Consider the following 17,894-nt stretch of genomic DNA (forward strand, 5'->3'; position numbering starts at 1 on the left):
GCTGGGTAACAGTACCTGGTATCTGGACGTCTCAGTAACGCTACTCCTTCCTGCCACAAGCCCCAGCCCCATTCTTGAGCCCCGGGGACCGATGGGCATGGAGGTCAAAGTGATTGTGGCTTCAACTAAGCAGCCACTCCTATGCCCCATCCCACCCTCGGAGTCACGTATGCTGTGGGGAGATGCGGTGGTCCCCACCAACAACTTAGCCTCCGGAGCAGCACCACGTGCACATTTTAGGCTGGAAACAAGAAAGAATTTCCTGACAGTACAAATTGCCAAAGAGGAGGGTGGGTAACCAAAGGAGGTTCCAGCATCTCCTCTGGAGATCTTTAAAAACCCGAGACGATCTGACATATCTGAGATGATTTTTTTGCAATCCTGCCAGATGGTCCTGGTGCCTATCTTCCCAGGCATACCCAGTCCTGCCCTATGCTTTCTCTTTCCTCTCCATATGACAGATGCCTCCTGTATATTTTCTTCCCCCTTCCCCCCCCCCCGCGGGGGAGCACACTTGCTACAATCCCTTAAGGCTTGTTTTCATTCAATTCCTTCCTCCTCACACCTTTCCTTGTTATTTTATGGAGAGCTGGTCAAAGGTCAGAGTTGCCCAGTTACCCACACATAGTTGGGTGGTGGCATCAGATACCCAGGCAAAACAGACCGATGATTCCAATTCCAGCCTAGACTCCAAAGCTGGATGGAAACGGAGAAAATTAGCTGTTGCTAACAATCCACTGTAAATGAAAATATGATCCCAGTAATTGATTTTAAATAGATTTTTTAAAGAATCCTTGGCCGCATTTCATCAAGAATACAGAGTTTCAAAAGCGTTCATTCCAGGGTTAGATTTTCCCCCCCTTTCTTCTGGCTTAAACCCCAAATGGCCAAGATCCGAGTCTGAATAAACAGTGTGGGTGGTGACTGTTCTGTGAGGCCCAGTAGAGGATGCAACCACTTTCTTATTCGGTTCAGCATTAAATCATGTGAAACTAGCCTGATGACTCCACAGAACTTTTACTCAGTAACAGAAGGCAACACAACATGTCCTGTTTCTCCGTTTCTCAGGGAGAAAAAAAATTAATTCTCCTAACTGCGAAGGTTTAATTATGTATAAAGTTCATTGACCTCACAGGCGGCTGTCAGATGATCTTTCGAAGGCCCGTGAAAGGCATCCCAGGAATGTGGTGATGTGGGCAGAAACCGTGGATTCACGCCACCGAATGCTTTAAACAGGACAGAACCAGCGGCCGTCCAGAAAGCCTCCAGTGCAAACAGAACTTTAGGAGAATCAGTAATTTCATCTCACCTAAGCATTTCTAGGCCTTCGAAAGTGATCGTTACAAAATCAGAAGCTCAGGAAAAAATCCCGTAGGGACATGGTGAAGTGATTCTGTGTGCTGGTTCCTGCCACAGCTGGCTGCAGATGTATGGATTCACAGTGTTCTTTCCCCATTTTAGAGGTAATGCCTTCTGACTTCCCAGCTACTGACACGAAAAGCAAATGAGGAAGCAATCCCATTCATAAATACACCGCGGGGCTTGAAGGAGACAGTAGAGTCAGTGTTTTTTCAGACGGCTTTGATAGAAGACAGCACCCGTATGTGTCTGCAGTGACTTTATCTATTTGCCAGTAAATGCCTTAAAGTGTGTTCTTCATACACCAAGGCTGCATTTTCCTCTTCGGGCTGAGGGAGAGGAAGGGACAAGCAAGATGAGCTTCCAGAACGCGTCTCCCTCTTCTAGTCCTTAGCTGGGGACACCCCTGTCAACTGGAACCCAGGCTACTGTGAAAGCCGGGCACTGAGGAAACCCTCGAGGACATGGAAGGCTGATTTGGGCTCCTTGGTGACGGGAGGCCAGAGCCCCAGGGGATGCTGTCAGGGTGGCGAGTAAACTTCAGGGGCCCTGTGACTCAGAAGGAGGAAACAGGAAATATTTCGGCTTTGGTGCTTCCTAAGGTTAAAATTACCTGTTGGGCTCCAGTATCATTTTTCTTTCAGTAGCTTCCTCACCGAAAGCTTTATCCACTTTATCAGTCAAAATATTATGATTTCAGTGGGGGAAACGTCCCAGGGTTGTGTTCTGACCTAGATAAGCTGCACTCGCTCGGGGGCAGCGTTATTGTTATGAATATAGAGAACGGGTGGCCAGAATTTAGCCAACATTTTGGATCCTCTGATGGCAGCAGAATGGAAAGATTATCACTCGCTTCATTTTTAGATAAACCGGCAATTCCTGGGTCCTTTACCCAAATCGGCCAGCTAGATTTTGCACACATAGTGTCAGTCGGCATCCAACTCGCGCTAACTCAATAGATCCTTGGGAAACAGAAATAGTGGAGTGGGTGCTATTGGTGATACAGAAGTCAGAAAGGGAACCCTGCCCTCAAGCAGGTCACAAATGAAGAGGCAGACATTAACCCCAACTGAAGGATTCGGGAAGGCTTCCCGCGTGGAATCTTCCCGGGTGAGGTGGCATTTGACCCAGACCTTCACCCGAAGCTCCCTTCACACTTATTGGCTGTGGCCTTCTGAGAGTCACTGAGTCACGCTTATTGATGGCTGGGGGTCTACAGTTGCACCTTGTTTTGAATCCATCTGATATTTGAGGGGTTTCCTGCCAAGATCCCTCCCTTCAGACCCATACCATTTAATATTACTTTCTTCAGGGAACAGTAAAGTAAAAAAGAAAAGGAATTCCCTCTGTCTTCCCACTCTGAAGAAGGAAGCCTTCCTTCAAGTCTTTAAAAATTTTCTAGAAATACGATTATCCTCATAGTTACAGAGGAAATATGCTTCCAGATAAAGAAATCTGGACGCTAAGTAATATCCTAAATCATTTCCACCCTTTGGATACTACAATTTATAAAATTCCATGAAGGAAATGACTCTTATTCCTCATGAAGTTTCCACTGGGAAGTCATGGGAGCCACAGTTATGAAAGCGATATCCTTTTTCTGATCCCAATTCCTTCCCTTTGTCCAGGGCCTCCGCCACCTCTGAACTACACAGCAATTTAGTTCTTTCTCGTCTCGCATACATGTTGCCAGAGGTGGCAATTTGGGCCCACGACTCGTCTCCGTTACATGGTAAGCTCTTGGACATTAGGGACTGCTTTCTTTTCTTTCTTCTTTTTTAATTCCTCAAAAGTTTTTGTATTCCAGAAGTGCAAGATTAATTTAAAACAAGTGACTCATTTAAAAATCATTCTAATTTACCATTTAACAGAATGAAAGAAAAATTATATGGTTATTTCAAGAGATGCAAAAAAATTATAAAATCTAACACCCATTATTATAAAATCTCTTAGCCAAACAGGACTAGGAGAGAACACCTTGAATCTGATGAAGAGCATCGTTCAGTTCCATTTCATATGAGATTGGGAAAGAGACAAGAAATGCCTGTTCTCCCCACCGCTGTTCAACGCGTATTAGGTTTTTTTGTTTTTAATCTATTTTCATCAAATATAGTTGATTTACAATGTTGTGTTAATTTCTGCTGCCTAGCAAAGTGATTCAGTCATACATATATACTTTTTCATATTCTTTTCCATTACGGCTAATCACAGGATATTGAATATAGTTCCCTGTGCTATACAGTAGGATCTTGTTGTTTATCTGTCCTATATATACTAGTTTGCATCCGCTAATCCCAAACTCCCAATCCATCCCTCCCCCACCCACCCTCCCCCTGCTTTCTTCATCTCTACATTTCTCACATTTCTTTAACAAAGTTGGTGTTCACTGAACAAATGAATAAATGAATGAGTGAGTAAATAAATATCATAGAGATGTCTCTGACGGGTTGGAAAACTTTCAGTAAAGGACCAGAGAGCAAAGGCATCTGGTCTCTATTGTAACTACTCAACTCTGCTGTTATAATAGGAAAACAGCCACAGATAATCTATAAGCAAATGAGTATGGCTGTATTCCAATAAAACTTTATTTACAAAAACAAGTGGCAAGCCAGATTTGGCCCACAGTACATAGTTTTCTGAGTCCTCGTCTATGGTGCTTATCTTTGCCAGTTTCATATGGCACCTGTACTTTTCAATAATTAGATGTAAACATTCAAGAGTTGTTTTGGAACTCCACATTAATGAATTCATTAAAAGCAAAAAAATAGGAAAGCACATACAGAAATTAGCTGTTACTCCAAGTAAGAGCTTGGAGTCACTTATTTTGTACATTGTACGCCTTTAACAGGAACAATTCTTATTCCCCAAATGAGGGGAGCAGTTTTGCCATTTACATCATGAGTATTGAGTAAACTTGATATGAGATCTCAGAGTTACTGGGTGAAGGGTCTGGTGCTGGGGCATGGTGAACTTGACACTTTCCTGGAAGGGTGAATAAATTCCCCCCCCCCCCCCCCCGCCGCAACCCAGCAAAACCGCCATTCCTGTTCTCCACATCATCTGGTCTCTGATTTTACTGCTAAAATCCTTCCAAAGGTTATTAATGCAGAGGATATGCCTTTCTCTTGATGACCCTCTGGAAAACATCCAGCTACAAAGAGCACAACAGAATCTGAAAAGCCCGGCAAACACACAGAGTAGTAGGGGGCAGCTACGAGAATTTGATGGAAACAAGATGTCCAGCTTGTCACCCGGCCTGATTTGAGAGTGCCCTGCCCGTCATTACTCTTTGCCTCACTATCAGCCCACCTTCTGTGTGTGATACAGTTTTGTTTTGTTTTTTAATCTGCAATCTATTTATTTATTTATTTGGCCGCACAGCATGAGGGATCTTAGTTCCCCAACCAGGGATCGAACCCACGCCCCCTGAAGTGGAAGCACGGAGTCCTCACCAGTGGACCGCCAGGTAAGTCCCAATAGGGTGTTTTTAAAAAGGATTTGGATTTGAATTATGGTGTAAACTCAAAGGATGCTAAGTGCTAAGGTCAATTGCTTGGTTTGGAAAAATTCAACTAGCGCTTTTCGAGGGATGAGGAAACGCACAGCAAACAACATAGCAATGAGCACCCCCAGCTGACAACCCGTGAGACGGGCTGCTCTCAGGTGGGGATCTCCAGACTGCACCAGTCATCGCCAGGGTGTCACGTACCCTTCTAGAGATTTCTTGAAAGAAAGAAAAATGAAATTGGAGCCTTTCCCTTATGCCAAGCGTCTCCTCAACACCCAGACCACACAAGTAGAAAGACTCTGTGCCTTAAGAAAATCAGACCCTCTGACTTGCAAATGGAAGGTACCATGGCGGGGGTCAAAATATTGAGTTCAAATCTACCACCTACCAAGTTCAAGTCATCTACGTGACTTGAGGCAAATGCTCTGATGTTACTGTAACTTGCCCTAACTTTCAACACAGGGCTAGGACATCCACGTTATAGAGGAGAAAGCTGGGAAACAGGGGATACTCTTGTTTCTGGCCCGATTTATTTCTGCAAGTGCTTGCGTTGGAGAGTGGAAAATGAATATGCCACAGATTCTGAGCACAAAGAGCTGGTGATCATCACTTACTGCTTGTCTGCAACACTCCAGAGCCACCAGGCCTGTTATCAGTCACTCTAACTGCAACATCCCCACCCCCACCCGCCGCTGCCAAACACTGAGGCCACTGTCATCGTCATTCAGAACGGAGCTCTAGCGAACAGCATCGCGTGCGTGAAATGATATCATTTATACAAACTTAATTTCTATTTGATACAATTCCAAATTGTTGACAACATATGTGGCAGTGGCACGTGCAAAGCCCATTGCGATCTTGGCTGGGAGTAATATGCATAAAACTAAAGACAAGAGGGCTTCCCTGGTGGCACAGTGGTTGAGAGTCCGCCTGCCGATGCAGGGGACACGGGTTCGTGCCCCGGTCCGGGAGGATCCTACATGCCACGGAGCGGCTGGGCCCGTGAGCCATGGCCGCTGGGCCTGCGCGTCCGGAGCCTGTGCTCCGCAACGGGAGAGGCCACAACAGTGAGAGGCCCGCGTACCGCCAAATAAAAATAAAAATAAAATAAAGACAAGAGTTAAAAAGAGGGAACACGTGGAGTAGACCCTGAGCGGGGAGTGGAAAGGTAGCTACTGCGAAATTTCCAAAAGGTTGTTGACAATAACGGAGGGCAACCTCCTCCATCTTAGTTATGACAATCTTCCGGTAGTGGGGATCAGGTCCCTGACGTCCCTCAAGGGAAAAATCTTGGAACGTGAAGTATAAACGTATCGGCGTCCTGCTGTGCAGACTGGGTGAGGAGGAAAGGTGACGTGTGAGAGTGGAGAGTGGGACCCTTTACTCACAATCCTCTTTGGCTTCCTCTCAGGGAAACCGAGAACGGGCCTACTTACAGGGAACACTTGATCTCTATTCCCTTTGTTCATTTTTTTTTTTTTTGAATTTTTTTTTTTTTGAATTTTATTTCTTTTTTTAACACAGTAGGTTCTCATTAGTTATCTATTTTATACATATTAGTGTATACACGTCAATCCCAATCTCCCAATTCATCCCACCACCACCCCTCCCCCCATCACCTTCCCCCCTTGGTGTCCATACTTTTGTTCTCAACATCTGTGTCTCTATTCCCTTTAAACCAGCCTCTTGGGCTGTGCCTACAGGATACAAACAAGTGACTCAATGGAAAAAAAGTAATACTTAGGTCAGGGACTTATCTGACAAATTTGAAGTTCAGTCTAGCATCGACACAGATGCTCTTCATCTCTTCTGAAGCTTCACAAGAACTTATCTGCTCCTTACTTCTGGTCTCCAGCTTCTTTAATACTGAAAAATTCGACTTGAAATACGAAATCTTTAAAAGTCCATCTGGAGAGTTCCAGAGGTTTTGTTTAGCAAAGGAAATGGGCTCCTCTGGTTAGTGTGTCTAGAACAATCCAGGTAAAATGTCCTTTAAATCTATCATTCTAAAGTTAGCTTCCAAGGAATGCTACTGCAGCATCATGAAACAGGACCATATGAGTTATTTCATCAGATCAGACCCTGGCAGCATTCTGGGCAAAGCAAACAGAAAATCTCGAGGAAAAAAAAGAAACTTCCAGAGCCCGCTTCGGGCCCCCTCGCATTCCTTTTTTAAGCATTACAAGATTGATCCTAGGCCACAGATGCAGCTTTTGGATGTCAGATGCAGGCAGATGTTTTCCCTTAAATCCGTTGTCTCTCCCTCAATCTGTTTATAGCTGTTTCCCTTTCGGCCTGCACCTCAAGTTCTCGTTAGCTGCACGTCCTAAAGTTTTCTTCCCTCCACATACAAAGGGGCATCTTTCTACAATTTCTTCTCTTTTCTAGAAGGAATACATCCACTCATGAGGTAACCTGTATACCCACGAGCGGTGTGTTTCCTTACTCGGCCATCTTCAAGAAATATTTTACTAGAAGTCCCCTATAGCTTAAGTCCCCAAAGTTACGTGGCATCAAAAAGGGTTTTATTCTTAGAAGTAAACTATTGAGGTCACATGACTGGTCTTAGCCTTTTAAATCAACTCACGGGCTCCCTTGCTAAGGTTGGGGTTATTTATTCAAACCTGTGGTTTTTTGTTCTGGGCTTATACATGCTCTTCCTACAAGTCAGACCAAGGATCCCCATTGGTAAGTCAATTATGCAGATTCCACGGCAGCCAAACCGAGCGATAGATTTCAGAGATATATCCAACCTCTCTCACTGCGGATTCATCCAGAATATGATCCAGACGAGAAGCAGGATACCCTCTGCTGTTTCTCATACACGAAAGTGCCATGAGACAAAGGGAGTTTCTTAGAGGTGATGGAATAGCTCTGTATCCTGATGGCAGTGGTAGCAGCTACAGGAATCTGGACACGGGGTAAAGTACCCATACAAGCACACACACAAACGAGCACATGTAAAAACTGGCGAGATCCGAACAAGGCCTGGAGATTATACTAATGTCAATTTCCTGGTGTTGCTAATGTATATACTATAAACATTATACTCTATGCCATGGTTATGCAAGATGTTACCACTGGGGGAAGCAAGGTGAAGGGTACATGGGACCTCTCTGTGATATTTTTGCAACTTCTTGCGTCTATATTTACTGCACAATAAAAAGTTTAAAAAGTGCCATGATGAGAAAGTTCGTGTTTGTCTGGCAGTAGCTTGCGCAACTTCGCCTAATTGTTTTTGAAGTTCTAGGCTGCTTCTTTTTCTAGTCAGAGGATTTTAAAGGATTTCCTACAACTTTTCTCTAAGAAGCCTACTGTATAGCACAGAGAACTATACTCGATATTTTGTAATAACCTATAAGGGGAAAGAATCTGAAAGAGAATACACATATATGATATATATGTATATATGATATATATGTATATATGTATGTATAGCTGAATCACTGTGCTGTACACCTGAAACTAACACAACACTGTAAATCAACTATACTTCAACAATAACCACAACAGAAAAGAAACGAAGTCAACCTAGCTTCTGATCTGCAGCCTGTCTGAATAAGAGAGCTGGGGGCGTGGGGAGGGGTAACTAGGTTTCTGAAAGCTTCATACTGGATCCAGCAGGTTGTGTATTACGACCAGGATTCCAATAAGACAGCGTCCTTCTGTTGTTTCCTGGGTATTCCCAATGACACAGGGGTTTAAAGAGCAATCAGGTCGTAGCCTCAAGCGGCAAACATACACTTGAGGTCACCGGATAAGGAACAGGGAGGGAGGGGAGAGGGGTGGAACCGGGCCAAGATTTTGTTCTTCCTTCTGTCTCCAGAAGTTTCCCCCAGGACGTTTATGGCTCCTCCTCAACTTACAGGGCTGGGGTCCAACAACATCTCCAGGGACGCTCCCATCTAAACCAGTCCACCTCTCCCTACCTGGCGTTACTCTCCCTACCTGGCGTTACCTGGCGTTACTCTTGATGTCTACCTGCTCCTAACTTTCTGGTTTACTTATGTATTATCTGTATCTCTGCCTTCACACATGAGCTCCATAAGAAGCCTGTGGCTTCTGTCCACCGGTGAATCCCAACACCAAGGAAAGTACAGTGGGTATTTGTTGACTGAATGACTGAAGGGTGAATGAAACATCTCCAAAGCAAAGGCCCATTCTTAGACTGTGGCCATTCTCAAACCCACAGGTCATTATAAAATGACACAGAAATCATTCAGGCTGATTTATGGATGTCAGGGTCATTCTGTTTGGCTAAGAGAATAAACATGACAAAAATGTGACTGATGTTTTTAAAGTGAGCAGCTGAGTTTCAAGAGCCATGGGGATCCCAACGAAAAGACATGATTTCCTGTCGAATTTTCTCTCTGAGGCTGAAAGAGACCAGTAGTTGGTAAATAGATGGGAAGATAGGAACAAACGTGTATCTGAACACACACACACACACACACACACACACACACACACACACACATTTTCTCGTCTTCAGTGATGTAATGGGATCTTGGTACTTCCTATACCTGAAGTGAATGGGGAGTCCTCTTCCAGGGGCAGGGCAGAAAAGTACCAATGAGACAGGTGTGGAGAGCACATGTGGGCAGAAAGAAGGGAGAAAGAAGCCCTGTGAGATACTGAGAAACACGTGAGACACAAGAGTCGGGAGAGGTCAGGAGTGAGTCCAGAGTTGTCCTCCCCTGAAACATGTCACATTCCTGTTCAAAGCAGGAGAGGCTATGGACACCCACCATGCCCAAGATGTCAGAAGAAAACTCTTAGAGGGTTGTGTTTTTAGAGGTGGTGAAATCTTTAAAATAAATGAGTAACTTTACATACATCTGCTTCAGTGAGGAAAAAAACTCCCCCCAAAAGACCCTTCAAAATCGTGGGGATAAGAAACAAGGAGGCCAATGACCCCTTCACTTGAAAAGTCTCCTTGAAGCCAAAGCAGCCTGAAGTCCGTCTTCTGATACCAAAGTCAGCCTGTGCTGACTCCCCTTCATTTCACGCTTCTCTTAAAAGAAGACAGGCCGGACTGTTTCAGTAAATAACAAAAGGTCAAGAGAAACGCTACTCACAACATGAGCAAAATAACGGCACAACCTGCCAAGATGTTTCCTAAGGCCTGACCGGCGGAACAATCCAGCGGTGAAACAGTCCACAGATCTGACTGTGAGAGGCTGAAAGGCTCATCTCAGTAAAATCTGCTACGAGGCCCTAGTTCGCATTTCATCCATTAGAAAGGCACAGGCAGGTGATGCCATCAGGTTCAACCGACACTTAAGGACCACGCCTCGCGTAAAGGAATCGGTTGCCTACGTGCGTTGTTTGTTCTTACAGGCTCCTCTCCTTGGATTATATTTTGACGTGAGAGCCGAGTGTCAATGAGATGGTGAAACAACCGGGCACCGGTGGCCTCTGTGTCTGCGCGTTCCACATCCGAGATTCCGCCAACTGCACGTGGAAAATATTCCGAAAGAAAGATCCAGAGAGTTCCAAAAAGCAAAACATGAATCTGCCGTAGGCTGGCAACTGTTTACACAGCCTTCACACTGTATTAGGTATTATAAGTAATTTAGAGAGGATTTTAAGTGTTTAGGAGGATGTGGTAGGTTATATACAAACACTAGGCCATTTTATATAAGGGACTTGAACATCCTCTGATTTTGGTTCCGTGGAGGGGTCCTGAAACCAATCCCCCCGAGGGATGACTGTCCTCAAAGAAGCTCAGAGTCAATTTTGTAAAATCTCCTGAATGAACTTCCAACTGGTTTGACTCCAGTTGGGCACCGAACGTTCATTTTCCCTTTGGAATTTCTCTAATGTGAACAGAATAAAAAATACCATTATAAGAGCTTTAGAGAAAGAGAAAAATACACACAAGGCATAAACCAGGACTCCTCACCCTCAGGATGCTGCCTCAACTGATTCTGCATCAGCAACCTGCTGGGATACTGTCTTTCAGGCCATTCCTGCAGCAGCCATGCCACCAATGCCACACTTGAAGCCCAGTCACCAGACTTGCTGCAGTGACGGGATCTTACTCATCTCTGGCCTCCACGGGGCCTTGCAGTTGGTCAACACTCAGTGTATACTCAGCTCAGCAGGTTGAGTCAATGGTACCTGTGTTCTTCCACATTCCTGGTTTAAAACCATAGAGCAGCATTTTGCAAAATACCTCCCATGAAATACTAGTCCAGCAAGAGGTTACCTGGGTGCAAAATAATTTTGATTTTATGATGAAATACATTTTGGAAAAGCTTCAGACTATATTCCCCCATTTCAGAGTCAGAAAGCATTTGAGCAGCATTTCCCATGTGATTTTCCGAAAGCTTTTCTCAATTCATACATGTCACCGTCTTGAGGGACTAGTGTTTTGTAGAGGACGTACTGGGGAATTCGACTTCAGAGCAATTTCTGATTCATGTCTAATCACAACTCATCTGTCCTTAAGTCTAATTGACTCTTCCTTCGCGATACGTTATTGTGGTCGATCCTGCCCATTTAACACCCTCTTGTGAGTTTCCTCTTCTTTAACCTATTGCTTCATAATATCATCGACTCACAGAAGGTCAGATCTGGAAGTGCTCTTAGAAAAGAATCACAGAGTAAAGGTCAACCCCTGAATTTAACAGAGCTGTTAACCAAGGCCCCTACGGTGAAGGGACCGGCCAAAGATGTCACGGTACAACACAGTTTGGCTCTCTAAAGGCAAGGGTGGTTTCAGGCACCTGTGCTCTGCCGTCTAGGTACACTGCAGTCAGGGCTCACAGCAGCAGGTCCCCACTGGGGGAGAGAAGGAGAGGGAAGCAGGGAAGTCTTAGAGAACCCTCCGAATGCCATACCCTTCCACCGGCATCCTCCCACTTAACTCTTAAACAGGTCCTGTCTCAAAAGTTTCAACAACTCCTGGGTCAGGTATTTGAAAGACGAGGCAGTTCAAGGCCAAACAGTAAGCAAGAAACTGTGCCAGGGTTGGAGCCAAGAACAGTCTGACTCCAAAACACATCCTCCTGCTAGTGTATTACACTCCCTCCACAAAGAGGCCCTCAAGAAAAGCATGTGGAATTACATACAAAACCAGGAATTTGCATATCTGAAATTAGTGGCAGAGACTATGGCCAGTGCTGCAAGGAAGAAAGAACACACAGCAAGCCTTTGTTTCATCAAAAGACTCCATCACTTGTGAATGTGAAGGAGAGAGTGAATTTCTGAATTCACTGTTAACGAAGTGAAAATTTTTTTAATTAATGAAAACTGAACCAACTGAATCAAGTAATGAGAACTACATTCTGCTAGTATTGACTATCACACATAATATATTTGCAAAGTTTTGCACGACCACTTAACGTTAGAAGTTACTGGCTTCTCTCATTAACTGTTTGGTTATAGTTCATGAAATCTACGATGGGCACAAGCCCAGTTACTACGATGATGATGGTGGTGGTGACATATTTTCATTTTATATCAAAAACATACACTCTTCAAAACTCTTATAGTTCTAATGAAGAAAGAAGACTTTCAGATATAATCAACTGATAAATATGAGTGTACTTTCTCACATTCATTTCTCAGGAATCTAAATTTAAAAATTCAAAAACTTTTTATTTGCATTTTTGAGGTATTTTGAACACTAATAAGTGATTTTTCCACTTACTAGTGGAAGTAGTGTCTATGGGGAAGCTTCTGAAGCTACATGTGGTCCATAAGTCCAAGTAGTAAAACTGACAACAATAAACTGACAACAAATAATAATAGTCACAAATCCATGAAAAATCAAATTAGACAAAATACTGGCCTGGGAGGATTTATATTGCTCTTCATAATAATTAGTGTGCAACTCAGCTTATGGATAACGTGGAGTTTCCATATTGGTAGAAGGGGAAATTTTTAATTTTAGTACATAAAAGTCAACCATGACTGTGTAACCTTAAGAAAAAGAATGACTAAGGAGGGTATTTTATACTTGAATGTCAAGATACATTTTTTAGTCAGTGTTAGATGGTGCACTCATTAGGTTTACCACCTGGAGATTTTTTCAAAAGACAAAAATGAGTTACAAGAGTGAATTTATGCCTCTACCAATCTTTTATCCTTCAAATATGAAAAATGCTAGTTTTTCTTATATCTCTAAAAAGTCATCCATGAGATCTTCATTCACTAAGATTATTAGATATAAGAAGCAAAAATTTACAAGGAAACAGAATTTGTTAAATCTTGATCATTCGTGTCATAGTTTATCGACAGAAAATTTACTTACAAGCAAATTGCCAACACCTACTCTATCGCTTCATTAACATTCCAAACACGCTTTATTTATTCACTTTATGCACAAGTCATGTCTTAGTGGGAAAGCGCCTATACCACATGCCGCAACTAAGGAGCCCATAAGCAGCAACTAAGGAGCCCGCCTGCCGCAACGGAGGCCAGGCACAACCAAAATAAGTAAATAAAAGTTAAAAAAAAAAAAAGACTTAAAAAAAAAAAAAAGTAGTATTTAGGGACTTCCCTGGTGGTCCAGTGGCTAAGGCTCTGCACTCCCAATGCAGGGGGACTGGGTTCGATCCCTGGTCAGGGAACTAGATCCTCCATGCATGCCGCAACTAAGAGTTCGCATGCTGCAACGAAGGTCAAAGATCCTGCGTGCTGAAACTAAGACCCAGTGCAGCCAAATAAATAAATTGATTTTTTAAATAAAGTAGTGTTTACTTCCTCCCATATCCAAGTAAATTTGAACGGGTCACTTCTGTGTAGGTCCGGCACAGAGAAGTTCTGCTTAGGAAATCTATCAGATCTAGTTCTAGAAGAAAAGAGGTACAGCAGGTAGAAATTAAGAAGGAAGCAGAATAGGCAAAATAAATAGCTTCCTAGCATCTGCTATTTCAGATCTGTTTTTCTTTACATGAATGCATAGACAACAGTTACCAATTCTATAAACAAAAACATATTATAATGGCAAATAGAATCATCCCTGGAGGAAAACACAGTTCCTTGTTTCCCTCATGGGGAAAATAACAATAACTGTCACTGACATAGGGTTTAGGGCATGCCAGGCACTGTTCTAAGCTCTTGACTCACATTAACTCACAACAGCACTTATGAGGAGGTGTTATTATTATAATTGGCACTTTGCAGATGAGCAAAAGGAAACATCGAGAACTGGGTCGAAAAGGGCAGAGCTGAGACTTGAATCCAGGCAGGCTGTCTTGGGTCCATGTTGCTAAGACCTGCCACCAACTACGGAGCTTAAGCTGGGTTTCCTATTCTGACATGCTTGCATAAGAAGTACATTCAAAGTAGTTAATAATCACGTCCCATATAAAAATATATATACAAGAAAGGGTTAAAATATCCTGTGATTCTACCACTACGTCGCATAACTGGGTCAGCCTAATCACTGGAGAGAAGGAGGTTTCTAAGTGCTATTTCCAAACATCAGTGACCGGGGCAAACCAAACGTCCGTAAGAACATCAGCCGTTTACAGTAGAAATTTGGGGAGAAAACTATTTGAGGTGAACGTTAGAGACTTCTGTTATTATAACAATTTGATTATTTCTTTGACCTTCTACATGTGAATAACTGAATAATTTAATTGCTAGAGTTAAAGACTTGTCTGTTTTTTAGGAAAACGAGATTTTTATCTGGGATTCCCCAGTATATTAGAAAGGTGATTCTTAGTATAATTGTGGGCAAGAAGGAAATAATATACATATTTGTGGCTATGAGCAGCTAACCAGAAAAAAAAAAAAAAAAAAAAGGAAAGAAAGAAACTGTCTGGACTTGCACAGTTCCAAAAACTACTGAATGTTTTCTTTTTTTTTTCTACCCTAAGCATTTCTTTCTTATCAAGGAGGATTCAGTTCCCACCTGTGTCTTTTACATTTTTGAAATACATATAAAGTTAACGTTTATTTTCCACCCACTGAAAGCTTGGTTAAATTATTCTGTCCTTGGGCTTTACTTTTAGGAGTTACAATTGGTTTGGCCAGCTTTGGCGTGAGAGAAAGCTTCCTTTTATGTGCAGCAAATTCCCAACTATTTAGAATGTTTGCTTCGGAGATAAAGTGATGCCTGGTGGTTTTTCTACTTTATAACAATTCCCATGTACAACATGACTGGACAAAAACTAAAATGTGCTTGCACTGAATTCCGTCTTTCTTTGATGAGCACGTCTCATAATTGGGATCAGGATAATCAATGCCAGTTTGTTTTTCTAAATAGTCCAATGTTATGTGAAACTTCCCAATGTTTGTATTATGAGTTAATACATATATTCCAAATATGGGTTGTGGAAAAGATGCAGTATGAGGTGGTCCAAACCTTTGAGTTGCACTGTCTTCATTCTGCACGCTAAGAATTTGACTTCAACTCCAGTGAAGATCGTTATCTTCAGGTAGCTTGCCACAAGGCACCATCCTGACAGCACACCTGCGGCACATTCCCTGGATTTCAGCAAAAAACCATGCGATGGGAACAAAAAGACAGCGAGGGATGAGGTCTTCCAAAGGTCACGTGGAACTCAGGCAGAGACGAAACGCAGAGGAGCAGAAGGCGAAGCTACTGAGGCTTGCCCTACCTGTACCTGGATCTGGTCCTCAGGGTGGGGACCCCGGCTGCTGAGTGCTTAGACCCGAAGAGCATTTGGTTGCAAGTCTGATGCCTCTTGGGGGCGTTTGGACGAATCAAAGTACATACAGTGGGAAAGTCTGGTCTGATCCTCTGCTTTCATCGTTTTCATCACTTTCCCATTTTACGGATGGCGCAGCTGAGGTTCAAAAGAGCCAACTGCCACAGAGCTAGAGCAGTGTAAGGCCAGCGCCTGTCACCTTTTTCAGCTCCATAAATTATAGCCAGATCTCTTCCGTAGTATCTGGTACTGGTCACCAATGAAACAGGGTGGTAATGAGGACTGCTCCATCTAGGCCGTTCCTCCTAATAAACAGACCAGACCAAGCTCGGTGATGCAGCGAGTTTAGAGCCCCTTTCCCCTCGATGGGGGCTGGGTTGCCCTCAGGAGCACGACAGCCAGCTCTCCCTCCATTTCTTAGAGCATCGAAACCTCCAGGGACACAACTCTGTGCTTCTGCTTGGAAAGCCATGCTTGATTCATTCATTCAACTGTCAGCTGTTCAGTTCTTCAAAAACCAAAATGGTCTAGTGTGAATCATGCAAGTCGAGAACATGGACTCCAAGAGACACCACTTGCTAGCCAGGATGGGCAATGTGGTTTCAAGAGACTGGACTTCCTTTTCTCACTTTGCAACTGACTTGTGGAGTCAACTTGGCCTACTCGCGTCTTAACCTTGGTCTACCTTGGATTTCCCCTGTGTAAAGAATGTGGGAAGACACTGTCTAACTGCTTCTCAGGGATGTTGTAAAGATCACCTAATCAGTGTTCTAAACCACAGGGTCCTAGGGCAGCACAACGTGCTATACGTTACCCTCACTATGATGGTCTGTGGTCGGTTACGGGCACACACACCAACATTTTTTCCCAAAAAGAAAAACAAAAACAAAAAAACCTCACAGCAAGAAATTAATTCTGTTCTTACTTGAGGGACTTCACAAAATGTCATATTAAAAACATTAACATTCCGAAAACTAAATTCAATTGTATGTAGCAAGGGAACATACTAAAACCTTGCAATGGTGATATTCAATCTACAAGTGCTTCAAGGAGAGAAAGAACTTAACCAGATGGTTAATTAATCAAATTTATTTAATGGGACAAATATAGCCGGTAATCTCATTCTGTTTTAGGTTGCGTTTAGTTTAAGAATACTATAAAAATGCTGTCATTGTGCAACCATCGAATACTTAAGTTTGCCAGTTACAGAACCTCAGTTACAAAATGACACTGGGAGAACACAGATGGGCAGATACTGTTTTGTGACCACTTTATGGAAAAAGAAATTAAGGCAGGGTTAGAGGGTGACTCACTCGAGGGCTACATACAAGTGCCAGATCTGCATATGTGGACTTAAATCCCTTCCACCTGTTTGCTCTCATGCTCAACACCCACATTTATGAGTTGGCTCTGGTGGCCTGGACTAGGGGTACACAGTTAGGGATACAGGGATTGATTTCTAGCTTGGGGTCACAGAATAGGGAGCATAACCTTGTCACCCCATATGGAGCCTGTCCCTAGGAACTGAGTGTTTTTCATAGCAGGTGCTAATGAACCAACCTAGCCAGCCAAGAATAAGTGGAGAAATTAACAGTTACATTCAAGGGCTTCCCTGGTGATGCAATGGTTAAGAATCCGCCTGCCAATGCAGGTGACACAGGTTCCAGCCCTGCTCCGGGAAGATCCCACATGCCGCGGAGCAACTAAGTCCATGCACCACAACTACTGAGCCTGCGCTCTAGAGCCCGCGAGCCACAGCTACTGAGCCCGCGCGCAGCAACTACAGAAGCCCGTGTGCCTAGAGCCCGTGCTCCGCAACAAGAGAAGCCACTGCAACGGGAAGCCCGCTCATCGCAACTAGGGAAAGCCCGCGCGCAGCAACGAAGACAAAAATAAATAAATAAAATGTATATAAAAAAACAGTTACGTTCAAACATCCATTAAAATGAAACGTGTGTCCGTGAAACAAGGTTGATCTAGGATACCCTCCGTCCAGTTTGGTTTTACCAGTCTAAACAAAATGGGGAAAATAGGGAAGGTAGTGATTTTTTTTAAAGTTAAATTCATTCCATTTAAAATAGTGTAATTTATTCTAAGATGATGCCCTTCCTATTTTTGGTGTTAAATAGTCTTTATTTTACCAGCGAGAGTAAATAGTAGCTGATTTCTTAATATCCCAACTTGGCAAAATAAGAAGTTAGCACCTCTGTATTGGCCCTTACATAGAAAAAGTAAAATAAAAAGACTTTTGAAATCCACAGGTTTGGCTAGCTCTGACTGAGAATGAGTTACCTGCTGTTAGAAACTCTTAAAGAGCAGAGATCCATAAAGAGTGGGTATTATTTCATGTGATCAAATGTTTCCTAATAAGGCACAAAGCTTCATTTCAACCTGTAATG

The 17,894-nt window shown here is 43.2% G+C and overlaps 1 protein-coding gene across 2 annotated transcripts in view; it reads right to left on the reverse strand.

Annotated features, from left to right (window-relative positions):
• Positions 1-17,894, reverse strand: part of BCL2 (BCL2 apoptosis regulator) — a 182,649-nt gene that overhangs the window by 101,825 nt on the left and 62,930 nt on the right. The window lies entirely within an intron of this gene.

The sequence above is a fragment of the Globicephala melas genome, chromosome 13, assembly GCF_963455315.2.
Source record: "Globicephala melas chromosome 13, mGloMel1.2, whole genome shotgun sequence".
Taxonomy (NCBI): domain Eukaryota; kingdom Metazoa; phylum Chordata; class Mammalia; order Artiodactyla; family Delphinidae; genus Globicephala; species Globicephala melas.